At 48.4% G+C, this 24387-nt stretch overlaps 1 long non-coding RNA gene across 1 annotated transcript in view; it reads right to left on the bottom strand.

Annotated features, from left to right (window-relative positions):
• LOC137500546 (uncharacterized) overlaps positions 1–24387 on the bottom strand; it is a 78090-nt gene that overhangs the window by 13032 nt on the left and 40671 nt on the right. Inside the window, exon 3 of the long non-coding RNA XR_011018084.1 lies at positions 10607–10678. This is a non-coding gene — a long non-coding RNA (uncharacterized lncRNA). The remainder of the gene's footprint in view (positions 1–10606; positions 10679–24387) is intronic.

Genomic DNA, 24387 nt, shown 5'->3' on the forward strand with positions numbered 1-24387 from the left:
TCCTTTTTTCTCTGTCTCTACCCCGTGGGTGGGGGACGCAGACGAATAATACACCCACGGTATCCCCTGCCTGTCGTGAGAGGCGACTAAAAGGAGCCACAAATGGATGGTTGAATTAGAAACATGTAACTACTTTTGATTCGTACCATCACGTGGGTAACACAACGGGTTGCCTATACTTGCGAGTAGTACCACTATGTTAATACGAAATAGGTTTGTGATTAGTAGCACCAATGGACTGGTCGGGGGTTTTCCAGTATCCGTGCGTCGTGCCCATGTGAGCAACACCGCGGGTCTGGGCGTTGCCTGTGATTGGTACCCACTATGTTGAGGAACGGCACGGGATAGTGCGAGTCCCTGTGGTTAGTACACTCGGTGAGGAGCCTTCTCGTTTTGCGTTGGCTATGAGCGGCGCCGTGGGTCAGCGTTGCCTGTAATGGTCCCAACTATGTTGAGGAATACCATGGGATAGTGCAAGTCCCTGTGGTTAGTACACTCGGTGGGGAGCCTTCTCGGTTTGCGTTGGCTCTGAGCGGCGCCGTGGGTCAGCGTTGCCTGTGATTGGTCCCCACTATGTTGAGGAACACCACGGGATAGTGCAAGTCCCTGTGGTTAGTACACTCGGTGAGGAACCTTATCAGTTTGCGTTGGCTATGAATGGCGCCATTGTGTTAGGAACAACATAGGTCTGCGTTACCTGTACGAAGTACAATACTTGTGAGTAGTACCATCTTGTGTGGAACACCGTGAGTCTTTGCTACTTTTGATTAGTACCCCAACCATGGTTCTACTTTACTCGTGACATGTACCATTCTGTGGGGCCTTAGCCATGGATTATGGACCCCTTTAGACATCAAGCATCCTCGATTCAGGATTATGCTTTATATGTGGTCCCTTGTTCAGTAATACTATTTTTCCGATCCTTTTTGCGTTGGATCCACTGTTTTTTGTTTGTGTATTTATTGTTTTTGGTTTCCTTTTGGGTTCGTGCCCATCCATTCATTCTTCATGCCATTTTCTTATTTTGGTCAGTGGATGATTTCTTGATTTCTTGTTGCCATTTCATTTCGTGCCATTAGGGGCCGATGACCTCGATGTTAGGTCCCTTTAAACTACAAGCATCATCATCATCATCATCAGTATCCCAACGAGACAAATACAATGTTTCTCCTTTACTAGCGATAAGTACCATTATGCGGGGCCGTTGACCTGTATTTTGGACCCCTTTAGATAACAAGCATCCTCGATTCAGGATTGTGATTTAGAAGTGGTCTATTTTTATGGAAGATATTGGGTAGGATCCACTGGTTGTTTTAATTTCATATCCATCCATTCATTCTTCATGCCCCACGAACCTACTACGATGGCGTAGCAGGAGGAGAGGTGATACTCCCACGTGGCGCGTCCCAGGTGGCGGATAGGGGGGTCCTAACCGGCTTGCCGGCGGACTTGAGGGAAATAAAATACCTCTCGCGGACCAAACACACTACCCCCTGCGGGTGGGGGACGCACATGTAGAATACACCCGCGGTATCCCCTGCCTGTCGTAAGAGGCGACAAAAAGGGGGGACCTTGGCGCGGACATGGATTGTGGTTTGGTATAATGTGTTGGACCTCCTGTGGATGGGAGATGCTGAATACATCCATAGGTAATCCCTGCCTGTCGTAGAAGGCGACTTAAAGGGTTATGTGGCCATGGTCCCCTCTTTATTTTTTATTATTTTTCCGAGGGTCAGATGTAGACCAATCAAAATTTTGATGTGCGTGCTGCTCGGCGATGGAGCTCCTATGTGTGCGACTACGCTCAAAAGCCCGTGCCAGCAACCACCCAGGACGCGGCGGGTGGGAGTGTCATGTACCCGGGCAGTGGTATCCGCCTGACAACGCAGGTCCCCGCACAGCCGAATGACAGAAGGACATATTATTATTAATTATTTTTTTAATTTTTTCTATATTTAGTGCTCTGTACACGCTATGGGGTACATGCTATTGCGGGTGACTGGAGGAAGGGAGTCCTAGTGCTCATTGCCTCAGTCATCACGTATTAGGCATCGTTCAACATCGGACCCCGGGCAATACCTGCTATGACCAGGTGGGTATTGCCTTGGCTGCTTGGTTCGGCTACAGAGACCCCTGATCGGAGTGGGTGGCATTCGGGGAGGATGATTTCGGGTATGGCGTCGAAACAACTTCCGCCAGCAACCTCGGTAGTTCGCTACCCAAGTTTTTTAACTTTGGATTCTCTAAGGGGGGCAACCCCTTGGGAACAGGCGCCGCGATTAAATTTGGGATCCAGCTTCCCTAGGTTCCTGGTTGCTACCAGAACCGATGGGCAGGACTTCAAGCTGGTTAAATCCATCCTCTTCAGTAGGTACATCGAAGGTGTATATGGCGAACTTGCGGACCTGAAGAAAATGCGCAATGGTGGTTTGCTTCTGAAGACGAGCACTGCGCTCCAGGCCGATCAATTGCTTAAGTGCGACCATTTTGGCGACATCCCCGTCAAAGTGGAAGAGCACAAAACATTGAATCTGGTTCGTGGAGTTATTTTCCACCGTGATCTCGTCCTGAACACTGACGATGAATTGATGGAAGACATGAAGCACCGTGGCGTGACCCACGTCCGGCGTATCACACGCAAAGTCAACGGTGAAGACGTTGCCACGGGTGCGTTCATAGTCTCCTTCAAATTGTCAGTGTTGCCCGAGAAAGTCAAGGTAACAACCTATCGTTGCGATGTGAGGCCGTACATCCCGCCTCCTATGCGATGCTATCAATGCCAGAGATTCGGACACATGGTATCTCGTTGTTCGAATCCGTCAGTGTGTGGTACATGTGGGAAAGTAGCTCACGGCGCGGAGGAATGTACACCTCCTTTCAAGTGCACTAACTGCTCTGGTCTTCATTCTCCTCGGGATCGGAATTGTCCGACCTATCTGAGCGAGAAGAAGATCCAGGAGATCAAGACCCTGGATGGTCTTTCCTACCAGGAAGCGCGCCGTAAGTTTAATTCTCTGAATGCACCGGCCAAGACACTTGACTTCAGCTTGATAGCACAGTCCCTGCCAGGTTCCTCATTTTCAACTGGAACACCTGCCCAGAAGATCGCTGCGCCCAAGCCAAAGAGAACCAGCTCGAAGGTGGGTCCGTCCCGGCCTTCGACCACCAATATACCTGTGCCGGCTAGGGAACCTACACCGGCACAAAAGGGGAAGAAGACAACGTCTCCTTCCCTCACGAGGTCGGCGACAGCCGAGCCCAAGCCGGCGGAGGCGGCATCGTCGACCAGGGCTGGGAAACCAACTCCCAGCCCGTCTCAACAAGAATCGACTGTGGGGAAGAAGAGCGACCTTAGCAGGCGTTCTTCCACTTCTCCTACGAATGGGGCTTCACGCCCTCCACCCGGAGGGCCTGATTCCACGCCAGCGGGTCTTCCTCCTAGAAGACCTGCGCGCTCCCCTCGTAAGAGGAAACCCCACCCCAAAACAACGTCGAAGAAATTGAAGGCATGCTTCACCTCGTCTAGTGACGGGGAGAAGCACGTGGAGCATGAATCTCCATCCTCGGATGGGGAGGTGAGTGTAGGTTAGGTTAGGTGGCATTACGCTGCTCCTAACCTAAACCACAATAGTCCACACTTACATTATGGCACTGTTACAATGGAATTGTAACGGTTATGATAGGCATCTTGCCGAGTTGCGCCAGCTCATTAGCGAGTATTCGGCGAGTATAGTCTGTATTCAGGAAACAAATTTCCGACCTGGTCATCATACGGTACTGAGAAATTTTCGACTATACTCGACAGAACGACATTATGCTCACCGGGCTTCCGGTGGCGTTGGCATTTTTGTCCGTTCTGATACCTCCAGCGAGGAGGTTCCAATACGAACCCCGCTGGAGGCAGTAGCTGTTCGCGTACCGCTGCCTGTCATAACTACAGTGTGTAATGTTTATTTTCCACCAGGTGAGGCTCTTAACATCAATGATGTCACTGATCTTCTAGATCAGCTTCCAGCTCCCTTCCTCCTGTTGGCCGATTTCAATGCCCATCACCCCATCTGGGGCTCTGAGTCGCCTTGCCCCCGAGGAAGAGAGCTGGAAACATTAGTAACAGAGCTGGATTTATGTATTTTGAACACAGGGGAACCAACACACTTCAGTGTACGTTACGGCACTTATTCTCGCATAGACGTAAGTCTGTGCAGCCGAACGTTGGTTCCGCTGTTTCGGTGGAACACACACGACGATCTTTGTGACAGTGACCATTTTCCCATAATTCTTACTTTGCTGAACCACAAATCCGTCGAGGCTCCCCCTCGATGGATTTTTAAACATGCTGATTGACCAAAGTACTCATCACTAGCTGTCTTTAACGACAAAATCAGGCGGACCGTCGGCGAGGAAATAACTTACATCACCCAGGTTATTCTTGCTGCTGCTGAGGAGTCCATTCCGTTCTACTCGGGGACTCCTCGCCGGAAGCTCGTTTCTTGGTGGAACGAAGACATAGCAGCAGCTATCAAGGAACGCCGTCGCGCTCACAAACATTACCGTAGACAGCCCACTGCGGCCAACTTGGTAACATTTAAGAAACTCCGCGCTAAGGCGCGAGTTCTTATTCGCCAAAGTGAGAAGGCTTCATGGGAGAGATGTGTGTCGTCTATGACGTCACATACTCCATCATCTCAGGTGTGGACTAAGCTTCGACGTATTTCGGGTATCCAAGGATCATCGTCTGTACCGGGAATTTCCATTGAAGGTAATATCGTCACTGAACCCCTCCTGATTGCTGACCACCTCGCTAGTCATTTCGCGGATGTATTTTTCTCCGGGAATTACCATCCTGATTTCCTCGCTCTGAAGCGGGAGGCGGAACGTTCTCACCTTAGTTTTGCCTCTCAAGCTTCAGAGGACTACAACGTGCCCTTTACGGAGTGGGAACTCCGCAGCGCCCTAGCGCTTTGCAAGGATACGTCTCCTGGACCGGACAACATCCATAACCAGATGTTGAAACACCTTAGTGATGATAGTCTACTCTATCTCCTTCGTGTGTTCAACCGAATCTGGATGGAGGGTGATTTTCCGTCTCAGTGGCGAGAGGGCATAGTTATTCCTGTCCTCAAGCCTGACAAAGATCCTAAGTATGCAGGAAGTTACCGACCGATTTGCCTTACAAACTGCCTGTGTAAGCTGTTTGAGAGGATGGTTAATCGCCGACTCGTGTGGTGTCTGGAGAAACAAGGACTCTTGTCCGAGTACCAATGTGAATTTCGAGCCCCTCGATCCACCACTGACCACTTGGGACGGGTGGAAAGCTCTATCCAGGATGCGTTTCTCCGCAAACAGCACTTGGTGGCTTTTTTCTTTGACTTACAGAAGGCTTATGACACCACATGGCGATATGGTATCCTTTCAGCCCTGCATCAATGGAGATTCCGAGGTAACTTGCCGGCGTTTATTGCGAATTTCTTGTCCCTCCGTCTATTCCGTGTCCGAGTAGGGAGGACATATTCGCAATACCACGTACAAGAAAATGGAGTCCCACAGGGATCGGTCCTTAGTGGCACTCTGTTCGCGATTGCCATCAACGGTATTGTTGCTGCTGCTGGTCCAGCAGTTATACCGTCGCTATATGTGGACGATTTTGCTCTGCACTATAGCTCGCGTAATATGGCAGTCGCAGAGCGACAATTACAACACGCTATTAGGAGGGTGGTGCAGTGGACCTTAGAACATGGCTTTCGGTTTTCTGCCGCAAAGACCTCTGTTGTCCACTTTTGTCGTCAACGTACTCTTCACCCACATCCTGAGCTTTATTTAGACAACGTCGTCCTTCCAGTAGTTGACACTTACCGATTTCTTGGGCTCCTTTTCGACAGTAAATTATCGTGGGAGCCACACGTGCGGCAGTTAAAAGTGCGATGCACTAGGAAGCTTAATATCCTTAAGTTTCTTAGCAGCACTTCTTGGGGGGCTGACCGCACGGTGCTCCTGCGATTCTATCGGGCACACATTTTATCCCGGTTAGACTACGGCAGTGCAGCATATGGCTCCGCAAGACCAAGCGTTCTTGCGAAGCTGAACAGTATCCACCACAGCGGGGTTAGGTTGGCGACGGGAGCTTTTCGTACAAGCCCCATCGCTAGCCTGCTCGCGGAGTCTGGTGTGCCGCCTTTACACCTGAGGCGCCAGCAACTTCTCCTTACATATGCTGCCAATTTGCGACAGATGCCACTTCATCCAAGCTATCCTTGCATGTTCAACAATGGCAACCGTTTGCTGTACGCTGCTCGTCCTCGAGCGACGCGGCCGGTTGGGATACGCTTGGATAGCATTTCCGAATCGTTTGACGTACCTTCGGTTCCTTGCCTTGTCAGACAACCAAGTGGGGTACCTCCGTGGGTCGTACGACGACCTGAAGTAATCCTGGATCTGCTCACTGGCCCAAAGGAAAACACGGACCCTTCGATGTATCGGAGGCTCTTCCTGTCCGTTGTTGGCCGCTATCCAGGTTCAGTCGTCGTCTACACGGATGGTTCAAGGACAGATACGAATGTGGGATGTGCGTTCGTTGTTGGTAATGATAGGTTCCTTTTTGCTCTTCCGGCAACCTGTAGTGTGTACACAGCAGAGCTCTATGCTATCTGTGAGGCTCTGCGGTACGCACTGTACAATAAGCGCCGCCACTTCCTTCTGTGTACTGACTCCTTGAGTTCGCTTCAGTCTATTGATACCTGTTTCCCTCGACACCCTCTGGTGCAGCGGATCCAGGTCCTGCTGGCCGGGTGTTCGGATGCCGGCACCAGAATCACGTTTCTGTGGCTCCCAAGCCACATGGGCATAGAGGGAAACGAGTTAGTAGATCAAGCTGCCAAGGAGGCAGTTACACTGCCCCCGTTGCCTTTCAAGGTTCCAGCAAGTGATATTCGCTCCCAGCTGCGACATCTTGTTATGTCCCATTGGGAGATGGAGTGGCAGGCCATTCCACTTCCCAATAAGCTGACGGCGATAAAAGGCACAACGAAGGTATGGAGGACTTCCCTTCGGGCTTCGCGGAGGGAAGCCGTGGTATTATGTCGTCTTCGGATCGGCCATGGTATCTTGACTCACTCGCATCTTTTGAAAGGAGAACCCCGTCCGGTGTGTACCTGCGGCGACCATCTTACCGTGGTGCCCATCCTTACGGAGTGTGTGGACCTGGTCGATCTGCGCCGTAGTCTTAACCTTCCGAGTACTATCTCCCTTATCTTGCGTGATGACGAGCAATCAGCAGACCTCGTCGTCCGCTTTATGAGGGATAGTGGACTGTTTTATCTTGTGTGATGCTGTCCTTTGTCCTAGTGTGTTTTGTGTCACTTTCGCTTTTATCCCATTGACTTCATTTTAGTTTGTGTTGCGTATTTTAATGTGTTATTTTAACGTCTCTCGTAAATTATGTACTACCAGGCAATGCCTTATTCTTTTGTTTTCCTGTATATTCTCTTATTTTATTAGAAAATTAGGCATTGCGTATTAGGTCCACTGATTGTTTTAATCTCACCCTCATTTTTCTTCATCATCATTTTTTTAAACTTTAGTCAGTGGATATGTTTTAAAATTTTAACATCATCTCTCATGTCGTTTATCTCGTTCCATTAGGGGCCGATGACCTTCGATGTTAGGCCCCTTTAAACAACAAGCATCATCATCATCATTCTTCATGCCATTTTTATTTTGGTCAGTGGATGATTTAAACTTTGTGATTTGTCATTTCATTTGGTACCATCAGGGGCCGATGACCTAGATGTTAGGCCCCTTAAAACAAGCATCATCATGATCATCGCTTGTCCTCGAGCTACGCCGTAGGCTAGAACTGTCGAGTACAATCTATTTGATCCTGAGAGATGACGAGCAGTCAGCAGACCTCGTCATCCGTTTTATGAGGGATAGTGGTCTTTTTTTATCTGTGTAATGCCCTTTGTCCTAGTATATTTGTGTTAATTGCGCTTTTATGCCATTAACTCCATTTTATTTTGTGTTGTGTATTTTAATTTGTTGTTTTAACGTCTAACGTGACATACCCCCTGTGGATGGGGGACGCAGATGAAGAATACACCCACGGTATCCCCTGCCTGTCGTAAGAGGCGACTAAAAAGTGCCAAAGGGGCTCTCAACTTGGGAATGTGGATTGGCGACCACGGGGCCCTTAGCTGAGTCCTGCCATTGCTTCCACTTGTGCCAGGCTCCTCACTTTCGTCTATCCTGTCCGACCTGCCTTGGTCAACTCTTGTTCTTATCCGACCCCGACGGTATTAGAGCATTCGAGACCGAGGGGTTCTTTCATTTTCACGCCCTTCGTGGCCCTTGCCTTTCTTCGTCCGTTACTTCATCTTTCGAAGTGACGGATCCCTTCTTTCTTCTTCTCTCCCTCTTTACCCCCTGTGGGTGGGGGACAAAGACGAATAATCCACCTACGGTATCCCCTGCCTGTCGTGATAGGCGACTAAAAGGGGTGACCAAGGGATGATTAAATTGGAATCATGAAACTGCTTTTGATTCGTGCTATCACGCGGGGAACACCATGGGTTGCCTGTACTTGCGTGTTGTACCACTTCGTTCGGTACGAAATGTGTTTGTGATTAGTAGCAGCAGAGAGTTGGTTCCCTTGTGGGTTTCCAGTACCAGTGCGTTTTACCCATGTGAGCAACACCGCGGGACTGGGCGTAGCCTGTGAGTTGTACCACTATATGAGCGACACCGTGGGTCTGCTTTGCCTTTGATTAGTATCCACTCTGTGAGGAACACCACGGAGCCGTGGGACCGGCATCCGTGCCTAGTACACCTAGGTGAGGAAACTCATTGGTTTGCGTTGGCTGTGAGTGGCGCCATTGTGTGAGAAACACCATAGGTCTGCGTTACCTGTACGAAGTACAATACTTCTGAGTAGTACCGTCTTGTGTGGAAAACCGTGAGTTTCGCTACTTTTGATTAGTACCCCACCATGACAAATACCATGGTTCTACTTTACTCGCGACATGTACCATTCTGTGGGGCCTTAGACATGGATTTTGCACCCCTTTAGACGTCAAGCATCATTGTGCTTTATGTGTGGTCCCTTTGTCAGTAATCAATTATGTCCACGAACCTGCTACGCAGGCGGAGCAGGAGGAGAGGTGATACTCCCACGTGGCGCGTCCCAGGTGGCGGATAGGGGGGTCCTAACCGGCTTGCCGGCGGACTTAAGGGAAATAAAATACCTCTCGCGGATCAAACACACCCCCCCCTGTGGGTGGGGGAGGCAGACGAATAATACACCCACGGTATCGCCTGCCTGTCGTGAGAGGTGACTAAAAGGGGCGACCAAGGGATGATAGGATTAGAACCATGAAACTACTTTTGATTAGTACCATCACGCGCGGAACACCATCGGTCGCTTTTACTTGCGAGTAGTACCACTCTGCTAGGTACTCCATATTTTTGTGATTCGTAGCACTCGAGTGGGGTTCAGTGTGGGTTTCCAGTACCCGTGAGTCGTGCCCGTGTGTGCAACACCACAGGTCTGGGCGTTGCCTATGAGTTGTACCCGTGTGAGCGACACCACGCGTCTGGGCGTAGCCTGTGAGTTGTACCACTACGCGAGCGACACCGTAGGTCTGCGTTGCCAATGATTAGTACCCACTATGTGAGGAACACCACGGGAATGCCGGCGCCCGTGATTAGTACACCTAGGTGAGCAACCTCGTCGGTTTGCGTTGGCTATGTGTGGCGCCATTTTGTGAGAAACACCATAGGTCTGCGTTACCTTTACGATGTACAATACTTGCGAGTAGTACCTCAATGTTTGGAACACCGTGAGTTTACGCTACCTTTGATTAGTACCGCAGCTTGAGAAATACCATGTTTCTACTTTACTCGCGACATATACCATTCTGAGGGGCGTTTGACATGGATTTTGGACCCCTTTAGACATCAAGCATCCTCGATTCAGGATTGTGCTTCATGAGTGGGCCCTTGGTCAGTAATGAATTATCTATGATCTTTTTTGAGCTGTATCCACTCCTTTTTTGTTTGCTCGTTTTTTGTTGATTTTTTGTTTTTGGTTCATGTCCATCCATTCCTTCTTCCTGACGATTTTTTTATTTTGGTCAGTGGATGATTTTGATTTTTTGTTGTCATTTCATTTCGTACCATTAGGGGCCGATGACCTCGATGTTAGGCCCCTTTAAACAACAAGCATCATCATCATCATCATCAACGTGACTTATATTTGTACGTTCAGGCAATGCCTTATACGTTTGTTACTTGTATTTTCTCTTATTTTGTTAGAAAGAAGGCATTACGAATCAGATCCACTGATTGTTTTAATCTCATACACATTTTTCTTCATCACAGTTTTTTTAAACTCTAGTCAGTGGATATATTTTAAAATTTTAACTATCATGTCGTCCATCTCGTTCCGTTAGGGCCCGATGACCTTCGATGTTATGCCCCTTTAAATAACAAGCATCATCATCATCATCATCATCATCAGTATGCCGACTATTCAGCCAAGGAACCGAACTACAATCATTAGTCATCACCATCATGTTTAATGAATGACTGAAATTATTAATATGAATAAACTCACCGTTATCAATGTGGTCCTTCGGTCGTGACGTTATGTGAGCAATAGCGCATGCAATCTTCCATTGTCACAAACCTGAAAAAAAGAGAGCATCTTATTCTCTGCGTATCAACTCACTATTCAAATTGTGGTTGTTGAATGAACTAACTATTTACTGCCTGAAGCAAAAATGATTTCAAACTAGACATGGAGTACTTCAGGCGTTCTCTACTAAGATGTATCAAATAAATGAATCGTCCGTCCTACAGTGAGGTTGAACAGTTGATCCTGAATAAATTCATAATATGTTTGCATACATTTTGAATGTATATATACAATAGGAGTATAGTTAGAATCACTGACTGTAACGAATGAATGACAATGAACAATTTGTAGCTGGCCCCTAATTAATTCTGTCAATAGATATTCAACTTCATGGAATGGAATTTTTGACTTTTCTGTGTATTTTGACAAGGGACTTCCGACTCCTAATACAAGACCTCTAATGACCCATTGATCACAATTAATTTCGTAATTCGAAGAAGGGTACAATATACATGTTTCATAAATGGCTTGTTTATAATTATAAACGTCCTCAGCCTGAGTTGATTACCTTTCAAAATGAGTGGTGCGATATAATATCATTGCCTCATGAACCATCCTTTCTATGGATGGCTATGATGTCTACCCGCAGTAAGGAGTCTTCTGTAGATATGTAATTAACCTTCTCGTGCACCTCCCATTCACTCTGCCTCAAGAACCGAGCAATATTGTTGGTCGTACTTGATGATGGTGGAATTACGCATTAGTTCGGTGCTCCCTCACTACTGCTGGAGGTCTAGAATACACCCACGGTATCCCTTGCCTGTCGAACAAGCTACTAAAATGGGCGAACGTGGCAAGGAACTGGACTGCGGCGATGCAATTGTGAATAGGACGCCCTGTGGGTTGGAGATTGAGAACACATTCACAGGTAATTTTTGCCTGTCGTAACAGGCGACTTACCACGAACCTACTACGCTGGCGCAGCAAGGGGAGAGGTGATACTCCGACATGGCGCGTCCCAGGTGGCGGATAAGGGGGTCCTAACCGGCTTGACGGCGGACTTGAGGGAAATAAAATACCTCTCGCGGACCAAACACACTACCCCCTGCGGGTGGGAGACGCACATGTACAATACACCCGCGGTACCCCCTGCCTGTCGTATGAGTCGACTAACAGGGGCGACCTAGCCGCGGACATGGATTGCGATTTGGTATAATGTTATGGACCTCCTGTGGATGGGAGTGGTCGAGTACATTCACAGGTAATCCCTGCCTCTCGTAGAAGGCGACTTAAAGGGTCATGTGGCCATAATCCCCTCTTTATTTTTATTATTTTTCCGAGGGTCAGATGTAGACCATTTCAAAATTTTGATGTGCGTACTGCCCGGAGATGGGCCTCTTACGTGTGTGATTACGCCCAAAAGCCCGCAACTGTCTACCCAGGAACATTGCGTGGTGGGAGTGGCATGTACCTTGGCAGTAGAATCCGCCTGACAACACAGGTCCCGGCACAGCCGAAGGCCAGAAGCACATATTAATTATTTGTATTTATTTCTCTTATTTTTAGTGCTCTGTACACGCTATGGGGTACATGCTATTGCGGGTGAATGGAGGAAGGGAGTCCTAGTGCTCATTGCCTCAGTCATCTCGTATTAGGCATCGTCCAACATCGGACCCCGGGCAGTATCTGCTACGACCAGGTGGGTATTGCCTTGGCTGCTTGGTTCGGCTACAGAGACCCCTGATCGGAGAGGGTGGCATTCGGGGAGGAAGCTATCGGGCATGGCTTGCAAACGAAGTCGGCTCTCTCAAGGTAGTCCCCCACCTAAGTCTTTAACTTTTGCTTCCCTGAGAGGTTCAACTCCCTGGGAACAGGCGCAGCGTGAAGGAATGGGATCCAGCTTCCCTAGGTATCTGGTCACTACCAGAACCGATGGGCACGATTTTAAGCTGGTGAAGTCGATCCTGTTTAGTAGGCACATTGAAGGCGTCTACGGCGAAATGGAGGAACTTAAGAAAATGCGCAACGGTAGTTTGCTTCTAAAGACTCGTACAGCACTGCAAGCTGATCAGTTGCTTAAGTGCGAGCACTTTGGCGAAATCCCCGTCAAAGTGGAGGAGCATAAGTCCTTGAACTTGGTTCGCGGAGTCATCTTTCACCGCGACCTTATTTTGAACACTGACGACGAGTTGATGGAAGACATGAAGAACCGTGGCGTGACACACGTCCAGCGCATTACGCGCAAGGTCAACGGTGAAGACGTTGCCACTGGTGCCTTCATTGTCTCTTTCAAGTTGTCAGTGTTACCAGAGAAAGTCAAGGTAACAACTTATCGTTGCGATGTGAGGCCGTACATCCCGCCTCCTATGCGATGCTATCAATGCCAGCGATTCGGACATATGGTATCTCGCTGTTCGAATCAGGCTGTATGTAGTACATGTGGACGAGTAGCTCACGGCGCGGAAGAGTGCACAACCCCATACAAGTGCACTAACTGCTCCGGTCTCCATTCTCCTCGGGATCGGAATTGTCCGACATACCTGAGTGTGAAGAAGGTCCAGGAGATCAAGACCCTGGATGGTCTTTCCTACCAGGGAGCGCACTGTAAGTTTAATTCTTCGAATACACCTGCCCGTACACTTGACTATAGCTTGATTGCTCAGAGTCTTCCAGGTTCGTCATTTACAACATCGACACCTGTGCAGACCGTTGCGCCCAAGGCGACTGTTGCTGCTCCCAGCAACGTCGCAAATAGTCAAAGCTCGAAGGGGGTACCACCCCACCTTCGACCAACCAGAAGTCTGTGCAGGCTGGTAGTTCCCAGCCGGCACAGCAAGGGTGAGGGGAAGACTAAGTCTCCCCCCTCCCCTAGGAGATCTACGAAAGTCATGCCTCAGCCGGCGGAGGCGGCATCGTCGACCAGGGCTGGGAAACCATCTCCAAGCCCCTCTAAACTAGAAAAAAGAAGGGGAAGAAGAGTGCTCGTGCCGAGCGCTCTCGGACTTCCCCTGCGAAGGAGAAATCATGCCTCCATCTGGGGTGTATGAGTCTGCGCCAGGAGGCACTCCTGCACCCAAACCTGCGCGCTCTCCTCGTAGGGGACCCCCTCGCGCCCGAAAAGCGTCGAAGTTCTGGGCGGCACCCCTGCCATCTTTTGATGACGGGATGGATGTCGCGCTGTCCTCTACATCTACGGATGTAGAAGTAGATAGTGTTTAGGCTTACGAGCATTTTGTCGCTCATAACCTAACACTCCCTTTATAGTCCACACTATGGCACTGTTACAGTCGATTTGTAACGGTTATGACAGGCATCTTGCTGAGTTACGTCAGCTCATTAGTGAGTACGCAGAGAGTATAGTCTGTATTCAGGAGACCAACTTCAGACCTGGTCATCATACGGTCTTGAGAAATTTCAGACTATACTCGACAGAACGGTACTATGCTCATCGGGCTTCCGGTGGTGTTGGCATTTTTGTACGAACTGATACCTACAGCGAAGAGGTTTCATTAAGAACTCCCATCGAGGCTGTAGCTGTTCGCGTTCCGCTGCCTGTCATAACAACAGTGTGTAATGTGTATTTTCCACCAGGTCACGCTCTTAGCATAACTGATGTCACTGATCTTATCAATCAGCTTGCACCTCCCTTCCATTTATTGGGACATTTTAACGCCCATCACCCTATATGGGGCTCTGAGACGCCTTGTCCCAGGGGGAGAGAGCTGGAAACATTAGTAACAGAGCTGGATTTTTGTATTTTGAACACGGGGAACAACTCACTTTAGTGTACGTTACGGCACATATTCTCGCATAGACGTAAGTCTATGCAGCCGAACGTTGGTTCCACTGTTTCGGTGGCATACAAACGATGATCTATGTGACAGTGACCATTTTCCCATCATTCTTACTTTGATGAACCAAAAATCCGTAGAGGCTCCCCCTCGATGGATTTTGAAACATGCTGATTGGCCAAAGTACTCATCGTTAGCTGCCTTTAACGATGATATCAGGCGGACCGTCGGCGAGGAAATAACTTACGTCACCCAAGTTATTCTTGCTGCTGCCGAGGAGTCCATTCCGTTCTACTCGGGGACTCCTCGCCGAAAACTCGTTCCGTGGTGGAACGATGAAATAGCAGCAGCCATCAAAGAACGCCGTCGCGCTCATAAGCGTTACCGTAGACCACCTACTGCGGTCAACTTATTAACATTTAAGAAACTCCGCGCTAAGGCGGAGTTCTTATTCGCCAAAGTAAGAAGGCTTCATGGGAGAGATGTGTGTCGTCTATGACGTCACATACTCCATCATCCCAAGTGTGGACTAAGCTTCGACGGATTTCGGATATTCAAGGATCACCTGCTGTACCGGGAATTTCCATTGCAGGCAATATCGTCACTAACCCCTCGTGATTGCTGACCATCTCGCTAGTCATTTCGCGGATGTATCTGGCTCCGTCAATTACCATCCTGATTTCCTCGCTCTGAAGCGTGAGGCGGAACGTCATCACCTTAGTTTTGCCTCTCAAGCTTCAGAGGACTTCAACGCGCCCTTTACGGAGTGGGAACTCCGCAGCGCCCTAACGCTTTGCAAGGACACGTTTCCTGGACCGGACAACATCCATTCGTGTCCTCAAGCCTGACAAAGATCCTAAGTATGCAGGAAGTTACAGACCGATTAGCCTTACGAAATGCCTGTGTAAGCTCTTTGAGAGGATGGTTAATCGCCAACTAGTGTGGTGTCTGGAGAAACAAGGACTCTTGTCCGAGTACCAATGTGGATTTCGAGCCGCTCGATCTGCCACTGGCCACTTGGTACGCCTGGAGAGCTCTATCCAGGATGCGTTTCTCCGCAAACAGCACTTTGTAGCTGTTTTCTTTGATTTAGAGAATGCCTTTGACACCACATGGCGATATGGTACCTTTTCATTCCTGCATCAATGGAGATTCCGAGGTAACTTGCCGCCGTTTATTGCGAATTTCTTCTCTCTCCGTTTATTCCGTGTCCGAGTAGGGAGGACATATTCGCAATACGATATTCAGGAAAATGGAGTTCCACAGGGATCGGTCCTTAGTGTCACTCTGTTCGCGATTGCCATAAACGGTGTTGTTTCTGCAGCTGGCCCAGCAGTTATACCGTCGCTATATGTAGATGATTTTGCTCTGCACTATAGCTCGCGTAATATGGCAGTCGCAGAGCGACAATTACAACGAGCTATTAGGAGGGTGGAGCAGTGGACCATAGAACATGGTTTTCCGTTTTCTGCCGCCAAGACCTCTGTTGTCCACTTTTGTCGTCACCGTACTCTTCACCCACATCCGGAGCTTTATTTAGGAAATGTCGTTCTTCCCGTTGTTGACACTTACCGATTTCTTGGGCTCCTTTTCGATAGTAAATTATCGTGGGAGCCACACGTGCGGCAGCTAAAAGTGCAATGCACCAAGAGGCTTAATCTCTTGAAGTTTCTTAGCAGCACTAATTGGGAGCGGATCGCACGGTGCTCCTGCGATTCTATCGGGCACACATTGTATCCCGGTTAGACTACGGCAGTGCAGCATATGGCTCCGCAAGGCCAAGCGTTCTTGCGAAGCTGAACAGTATCCACCACAGTGGGGTTCGAACAAGCCCCATCGCTAGCCTGCTCGCTGAATCTGGTGTGCCGCCTTTACACCTGAGGCGCCAGCAACTGCTACTTACGTATGCTGCAAATTTGCGTCAGATGCCACTTCATCCAAGCTATCCCTGTGTGTTCAACAATGGCAACCGTTTGTTGTACGCTGCTTGTCCTCCTGCGACGCTGCCGGTTGGGATACACTTGGATAGCAGTTATGAATTGTTTGACGTACCTTCGGTTCCTTGCCTTGTCAGACAACCAAGTGGGGTACCTCCGTGGGTTGTACGACGACCTGAAATCATCCTCGATTTGCACACTGGCCCGAAAGGAGACACGGACCCTTCGATTTATCGGAGGCTCTACCTGTCCGTTGTTGGCCGCTATCCAGGTTCAGTTGTCGTCTACACGGATGGTTCAAGGACAGATACGAAGGTGGGCTGTGCGTTCGTTGTCGGAAATGGTCGGTTTCTTTTTGCTTTCCCGGAAACCTGTAGTGTGTACACAGCAGAGCATTATGGTATCTGTGGAGCTCTGCGGTACGCACTGTACAATGTGCGCCGACACTATCTTGTGTGTACTGACTCCTTGAGCTCGCTCCAGTCTATTGATACCTGTTTCCCTCGGCACCCTCTGGTGCTGCGGATGCAGGACCTGCTGGCCGGGTGTTCGGATGCCGGCACCAGAATCACGTTTGTGTGGCTCCCCAGCCACATGGGCATAGAGGGAATCCAGTTAGCTGATCAGGCTGCCAAGGAGGCAGTTACAGTGCCCCAGTTGCCTTTCAAGGTTCCAGCAAGTGATATTCGCTCTCAGCTGAGACATCTGGTGACATTTTATTGAGAGGTGGAGTGGCAGGTCATTCCACTTCCCAATAAGCTGAGAGCGATAAAAGGAACTACGAAGGTATGGCGGACTTCCCTTCGGGCTTCGCGGAGGGAAGCCGTGGTATTATGTCGCCATCGGATCGGCCAATGTATCTTGACGCACTCCCATGTACTGAAAGGAGATCCCCCTCCGGTGTGTACCTGCGGCGACCATCTTACCGTGGTACACATCCTTACGGAGTGTGTGGACCTGGTCGATCTGCGCCGTAGTCTTAACCTTCCGAGTACAATCTCCCTTATCTTGCGAGTTGACGAGCAGTCAGCAGACCTCGTCATCCGGTTTATGAGGGATAGTGGTCTGTTTTACCGTGTCTAGTGATGTCCTTTGTCTTCGTGTATTTGTTTCAATTGCGCTTTTATCCTATTGACTTCATTTTAGTTTGTGTTGTGTATTTTAATGTGTTATTTCAACGTCTAATGTAAATGAAATATATATATATATATGCACCACCAGGCAATGCCTTATTCCTTTTCTCCCTGTATTTTCTCTTATTTTATTAGAAATAAGTCATTGCGAATTAGATCCACTGCTGTTTTAATCTCATACTCATATTTTCATCACCATATTTTTTAAACTCTTGTCAGTGGATACAATTTAAAATTTTAAATATCATGTATCATGTCGTCCATCACGTTCCATTAGGGGCCGATTACCTTCGATGTTAGGCCCCTTAAAACAACAAGCATCATCATCATCGTCTGTTGATGACGCGATGGATGTCGCGCTGTCCTCTACATGTACGGATGTTGATTTTGATAGTGTTTAGGCTTGCGAGCATTTTGTCGCTCATAGCCTAACACTCCTTTTATAGTCCACACTATGGCACTGTTACAGTGGAATTGTAACGGTTATGACAGGCATCTTGCTGAGTTTCGTCAGCTCATTAGTAAGTACGCAGCGAGTATAGTCTGTATTCAGGAGACCTACTTCAGACCTGGTCATCATACGGTCTTGAGAAATTTCAGACTATACTCGACAGAACGATGCTATGCTCACAGGGCTTCTGGTGGCGTAGGCATTTTTGTACGTTCAGATACCTACAGCGATGGGGTTCCAGTATGAACCCCGCTTGAGGCTGTAGCCTTTCGCGTTCCACTGCCTGTCATAGCAACAGTGTGTAATGTTTATTTTCCACCAGGCCAGCATCTGAACATAAATGATGTCGCTGATCTTATAGATTGGGAGATTTTAACGCTCATCACCCCATATGGGGCTCTGAGACGCCTTGCCCCCGGGGAACGGAGCTGGAAACATTAGTAACAGAGCTGGATGAAATAGCAGCAGCTATCAAAGAACGCCGTCGTGCTCACAAACGTTACCGTAGGCAGCCTACTGCGGCCAACTTGGTAACGTTTAAGATACTCCGCGCTAAGGCGCGAGTTCGTATTCGCCAAAGTAAGAAGGCTTCATAGGAGAGATATGTGTCGTCTGTGACATCACATACTCCATGATCTCAAGTGTGGACTAAGCTTCGACGGATTTTGTGTATCCAAGGATCATCTCTTGTACCGGGAATTTCTATTGCAGGCAGTGTCGCCACTGACTCTCTCACGATTGCTGATAATCTAGCTACTCACTTCGCGGATGTGTCTGGTTACGGAAATTACCGTCCTGATTTTCTCGTTCTGAAGTGGGAGGCAGAACGTCGTCACCTTAGTTTTGTAACTACCGGGCGAGTTGGGCGTGCGCGTAGAGGCGCGCGGCTGTGAGCTTGCATCCGGGAGATAGTAGGTTCGAATCCCACTATCGGCCGCCCTGAGGATGGTTTTCCGTGGTTTCCCATTTTCACACCAGGCGAATGCTAGGTCTGTACCTTAATTAAGGCCACGGTCGCTTCCTTCCAACTCCTAGGCCTTCCCTGTCACATCGTCGCCATAAGACCTATCTGTGTCGCTGTGACGTAAAGCTCCTAGCTAAAAACGTTTTACAACTCGTGCTTCAGAAGACTACAACCTGCCCTTTACGGAGTGGGAACTCCGCAGCGCCTTAGCGCTTTGCATGGACACGTCTCCTGGACCGGACAACATCAATAACCAGATGTTGAAACAACTTAGTGATGATTGTCTACTATATCTCCTTCGTGTGTTCAACCGAATCTGGATAGAGGGTGATTTTCCGGCTCAGTGGCGAGAGGGCATAGTCATTCCTGTCCACAAGCCAGATATAGATCCTAAGTATGCAGGAAGTTACAGACCGATTTGTCTTACAAACTGCCTGTGTAAGCTATTTGAGAGGATGGTGGTGTGGTGTGGTGTCTGGAAAATCTAGGAGTCATTCCGAGTACCAATGTGGATTTCGAGCCGCTCGATCCACCACTGACCGCTTGGTACGTCTGGAGAGCTCTATCCAGGATGCGTTTGTCCACAAACAGCACTTTGTAGCTGTTTCCTTTGACTTAGAAAAGGCCTATGACACCACATGGCGATATGGTATCCTTTCAGTCCTGCATCAATGCAGATTCCGAGTTAACTTGCCGGTATCTATTGCGAATTTTTTGTCCCTCCGTCTATTCCATGTCCGAGTAGGGAGGACATATTCGCAATACCACGTTCAAGGAAATGGAGTCCCACAGGGATCGGTCCTTAATGTCACTCTGTTCGCGATTGCCATCGCGTTATGTGGACGATTTTGCTCTGCTGTATAGCTCTTGCAGTATGGCGGCTGCAGAGCGACAATTCCAGCAAGCTGTTAGGTGGGTGGAGCAGTGGACCTTAGAACATGGCTTTCGGTTTTCTGCCGCAAAGACCTCTGTTGTCCACTTTTGTCATCAACGTACTCTTCACCCCCATCCTGATTTTATTTAGGAAATGTCGTTCTTCTAGTTGTCGACTTAGAAGTGGTATATGACACCACATGGCGATATCTTATCCTTTCAGTCCTTCGTCACTGGAAATTCCGAAGTAACTTGCCCATTTATTGTGAATTTGTTGTCCCTTCGTCTATTCCGTGTCCGAGTTGGGAGGGCATATTCGCAATACCACGTTCAAGAAAATGCAGTCCCACAATGACCGTTCCTTAGTGTCACTCTGTTTGCGGTTGCCATAAACGGTATTGTCGCTGCTGTTGGTTCAGCAATAATACCGTCACTATAGCATTTTAGCATTATAGCTCGGATAAATGGCAGTCGCAGAGCGACAATTACAGCATTCTATTGGGAGAATGGAAGGGTGGATTTTAGAACATGGCTTTATGTTTTCAACGGCAACAGCAAGCTTCCACTTTCCCCGGCAGCGCACTCTTCATCCGCATCCTGAGTTTTATTTAGGAAATATTGCTCTTCCCTTAGTTGACACTTACCGACTTCTTGGGCTCCTTTTCGATAGCAAATTATCGTGGGAGCTACATGTTTGGCAGTTGAAACTGCAATGCACCAAGCAGTTGAATATCTTGTTCTTAGCAGCAATAATTTGGGGGGGGGGGTAGGGGACTGACCGCACGGTGCTCTTACGATTTTGTAGGGCACATACATTATCCAGGTTAGACTACGGCAGTGTAGAATATGGATCAGCATCCTTGCGAAAGTGAACAGCATCCACCACGGCGGGATTAGGCGCCAGCAAATGCTTCTGTCCTATGCTGCTAGTTTGCGACATATGCCTCTTCACCCAAGCTTTCCTTGCGTATTTAACAATGGAAACCGTCCGCTGTACGATTAACATCCTCGAGCAACGCGCCCGTTCGGAATACGCTGGGACAGCATTCAAAGATTGTTTGATGTACCTTCGTTTCCTTGCCTTGTCAGACAACCGAGTGGGTTGCCTCCGTGTATAATACAACGACGTGAAATAATCCTGGATCTGCACACTGGCCACTTACCGTGGTACACATCCTTACGGTTCATGTGGACCTGGTCGATCTGCGCCGTAGGCTAAATTTCCCGAGTACGATCTCCCTCATCGTGCGAGGTAACGAGTAGTCAGCAGATATCGTCATCCGTTGTGTATTTGTGTTAACTGAGCTTTTATTCCATTCCTGTTTAGTTCGTGTTGGCGTATTTTAAAGTGATTATTGTAACTTCTAACTTGAATGATATATATCTATACTTCCAGGCAATGCGTTATTTCATTGCTACCGGTATTTTCTATACTATTGTTAGAAAATAAGGCATTGTGAATTAGATCCACTTATTGTTTTAATCTCATAATCAGTTTTCATCACCATTTTTTAACCCGCCATCGGTATCGTTGTCCGCACTTACGCGAGAGGTAGCGTGTATAGGGGCTCCCTAACATCGGCTTGGTATATGATTTTAGTTCTTATACAAGCTCTTCTCGGCAGTTTGAATAAATTAGTATTTGGTTATTTAGTATATATACTTACATATTTGTATTTATCCACAATTGTTTATTACCTAAATACTTGCTACTACAATTTCGACTCGTACACTGTTTTCGTTCTTTTAGAAGGTAATTATAATTGTTTTAACAGACTGGTTTTATGTTAAATATTTATATAAATTTACATAACTATTACTAAATATTATGAAAATTAACAAAAATCCTTGGCATTACAAATGCATATTACAGTACAAAACAAATGTTAACATGATTTGTAAACCTCATTATTTTGTATCAGTGTCCTGTTCACTCATTTCTTTCAACTTCTTGCGAAAAACATTTACTGCATACTACTTTTGTTAGTCCAGTGTGCTCTTTGCACGTTGAGCGTTTGCACGCATCTCAACGAGCTGACGTAAATCGGTTTTTTCGAACTGGGAGTAGGCACATCTTGGTTTCAGCCCGGGAACGTCTGAAAATATATACTGTAAACACCATAGCTTTTTTTGGTAATGATTATAAACAAGTTTTACAAAGTGTTCAATTAGATACTTGTAAAAATGTAGAAGTGAGAACTGTTAGCAATACTTACCTGGGGCTGCTGGTGTCGCATTTCTGACGGGAAGTTCTTGTCCAAAGATATTTTTGATGGAATTTCTGAGACCAATTGACAGAACATCGACTAAAGCACGTCTCAACAGATGTGGCTTTACGATTTCCAGGGCAAGATTCTTCAATCCAGCTCAAAATAAGAGATTCACTAGGCCTAATAGCCATTATAATTTCACTGTGATACCGTTTACTAAAACATTACACCAGCACGGAATGTGAAAACACTGTGACGCCAAAGGTATCGAGGCTAGAATGCGCCTAACACTGCCTGTCCACGAACCTACTACGATGGCGTAGCAGGGGGAGAGGTGATACTCCCACGTGGCGCGCCCCAGGTGGCGGATAGGGGGGTCCTAACCGGCTTGCCGGCGGACTTGAGGGAAATAAAATACCTCTCGCGGACCAAACACACTACCCCCTGCGGGTGGGGGACACATATGCAGAATACACCCGCGGTATCCCCTGCCTGTCGTAAGAGGCGACAAAAAGGGGCGACCTTGGCGCGGACATGGATTGCGGTTTGGTATAATGTGATGGACCTCCTGTGGATGGGAGAGGCTGAATACATCCATAGGTAATCCCTGCCTGTCGTAGAAGGCGACTTAAAGGGTCATGTGGCCATGGTCCCCTCCACGAACCTACTACGATGGCGTAGCAGGGGGAGAGGTGATACTCCCACGTGGCGCGTCCCAGGTGGCGGATAGGGGGGTCCTAACCGGCTTGCCGGCGGACTTGAGGGAAATAAAATACCTCTCGCGGACCAAACACACTACCCCCTGCGGGTGGGGGACACACATGCAGAATACACCCGCGGTATCCCCTGCCTGTCGTAAGAGGCGACAAAAAGGGGCGACCTTGGCGCGGACATGGATTGCGGTTGGTATAATGTGATGGACCTCCTGTGGATGGGAGAGGCTGAATACATCCATAGGTAATCCCTGCCTGTCGTAGAAGGCGACTTAAAGGGTCATGTGGCCATGGTCCCCTCTTTATTTTTTATTATTTTTCTGAGGGTCAGATGTAGACCATTCAAAATTTGATGTGCGTGCTGCCCGGCGATGGAGCTCCTATGTGTGCGACTACGCTCGAAAGCCCGTGCCAGCAACCACCCAGGACGCGGCGGGTGGGAGTATCATGTACCCGGGCAGTGGTATCCGCCTGACAACGCAGGTCCCCGCACAGCCGAATGCCAGAAGGACATATTATTATTAATTATTTTTATTTATTTTTTCTATTGTTAGTGCTCTGTACACGCTATGGGGTACATGCTATTGCGGGTGACCGGAGGAAGGGAGTCCTAGTGCTCATTGCCTCAGTCATCCCGTATTAGGCATCGTTCAACATCGGACCCCGGGCAATACCTGCTACGACCAGGTGGGTATTGCCTTGGCTGCTTGGTTCGGCTACAGAGACCCCTGATCGGAGTGGGTGGCATTCGGGGAGGATGCTATCGGGCATGGCTTCCAAACGAAGTCGGCTCTCACAAGGTGGTCGCCCACCTAAGTCTTTAACTTTTGCTTCCCTGAGAGGTTCAACTCCCTGGGAACATGCGCAGCGTGAAGGAATGGGATCCAGCTTCCCTAGGTTTCTGGTCGCTACCAGAACCGATGGGCAGGATTTTAAGCTGGTGAAGTCGATCCTGTTTAGTAGACACATCGAAGGCGTCTATGGCGAACTGGAGGAACTTAAGAAAATGCGCAACGGTAGTTTGCTTCTAAAGACTCGTACAGCACTGCAAGCTGATCAGTTGCTTAAGTGCGAGCACTTTGGCGAAATCCCCGTCAAAGTGGAGGAGCATAAGTCCTTGAACCTGGTTCGCGGAGTCATCTTTCACCGCGACCTTATTTTGAACACTGACGACGAGTTGATGGAAGACATGAAGAACCGTGGCGTGACACACGTCCGGCGCATTACGCGCAAGGTCAACGGTGAAGACGTTGCCACTGGTGCCTTCATTGTCTCTTTCAAGTTGTCAGTGTTACCAGAGAAAGTCAAGGTAACAACTTATCGTTGCGATGTGAGGCCGTACATCCCGCCTCCTATGCGATGCTATCAATGCCAGCGATTCGGACATATGGTATCTCGCTGTTCGAATCAGGCTGTATGTGGTACATGTGGACGAGTAGCTCACGGCGCGGAGGAGTGCACAACTCCATACAAGTGCACTAACTGCTCCGGTTTTCATTCTCCTCGGGATCGGAATTGTCCGACATACCTGAGTGAGAAGAAGATCCAGGAGATCAAGACCCTGGATGGTCTTTCCTACCAGGAAGCGCGTCGTAAGTTTCATTCTATGAATACACCTGCCCGTACACTCGACTATAGCTTGATAGCTCAGAGTCTTCCAGGTTCGTCATTTACGACCAAGACACCTG

The sequence above is a fragment of the Anabrus simplex genome, chromosome 4 (assembly GCF_040414725.1).
Source record: "Anabrus simplex isolate iqAnaSimp1 chromosome 4, ASM4041472v1, whole genome shotgun sequence".
NCBI classification, from domain to species: Eukaryota; Metazoa; Arthropoda; class Insecta; order Orthoptera; family Tettigoniidae; genus Anabrus; species Anabrus simplex.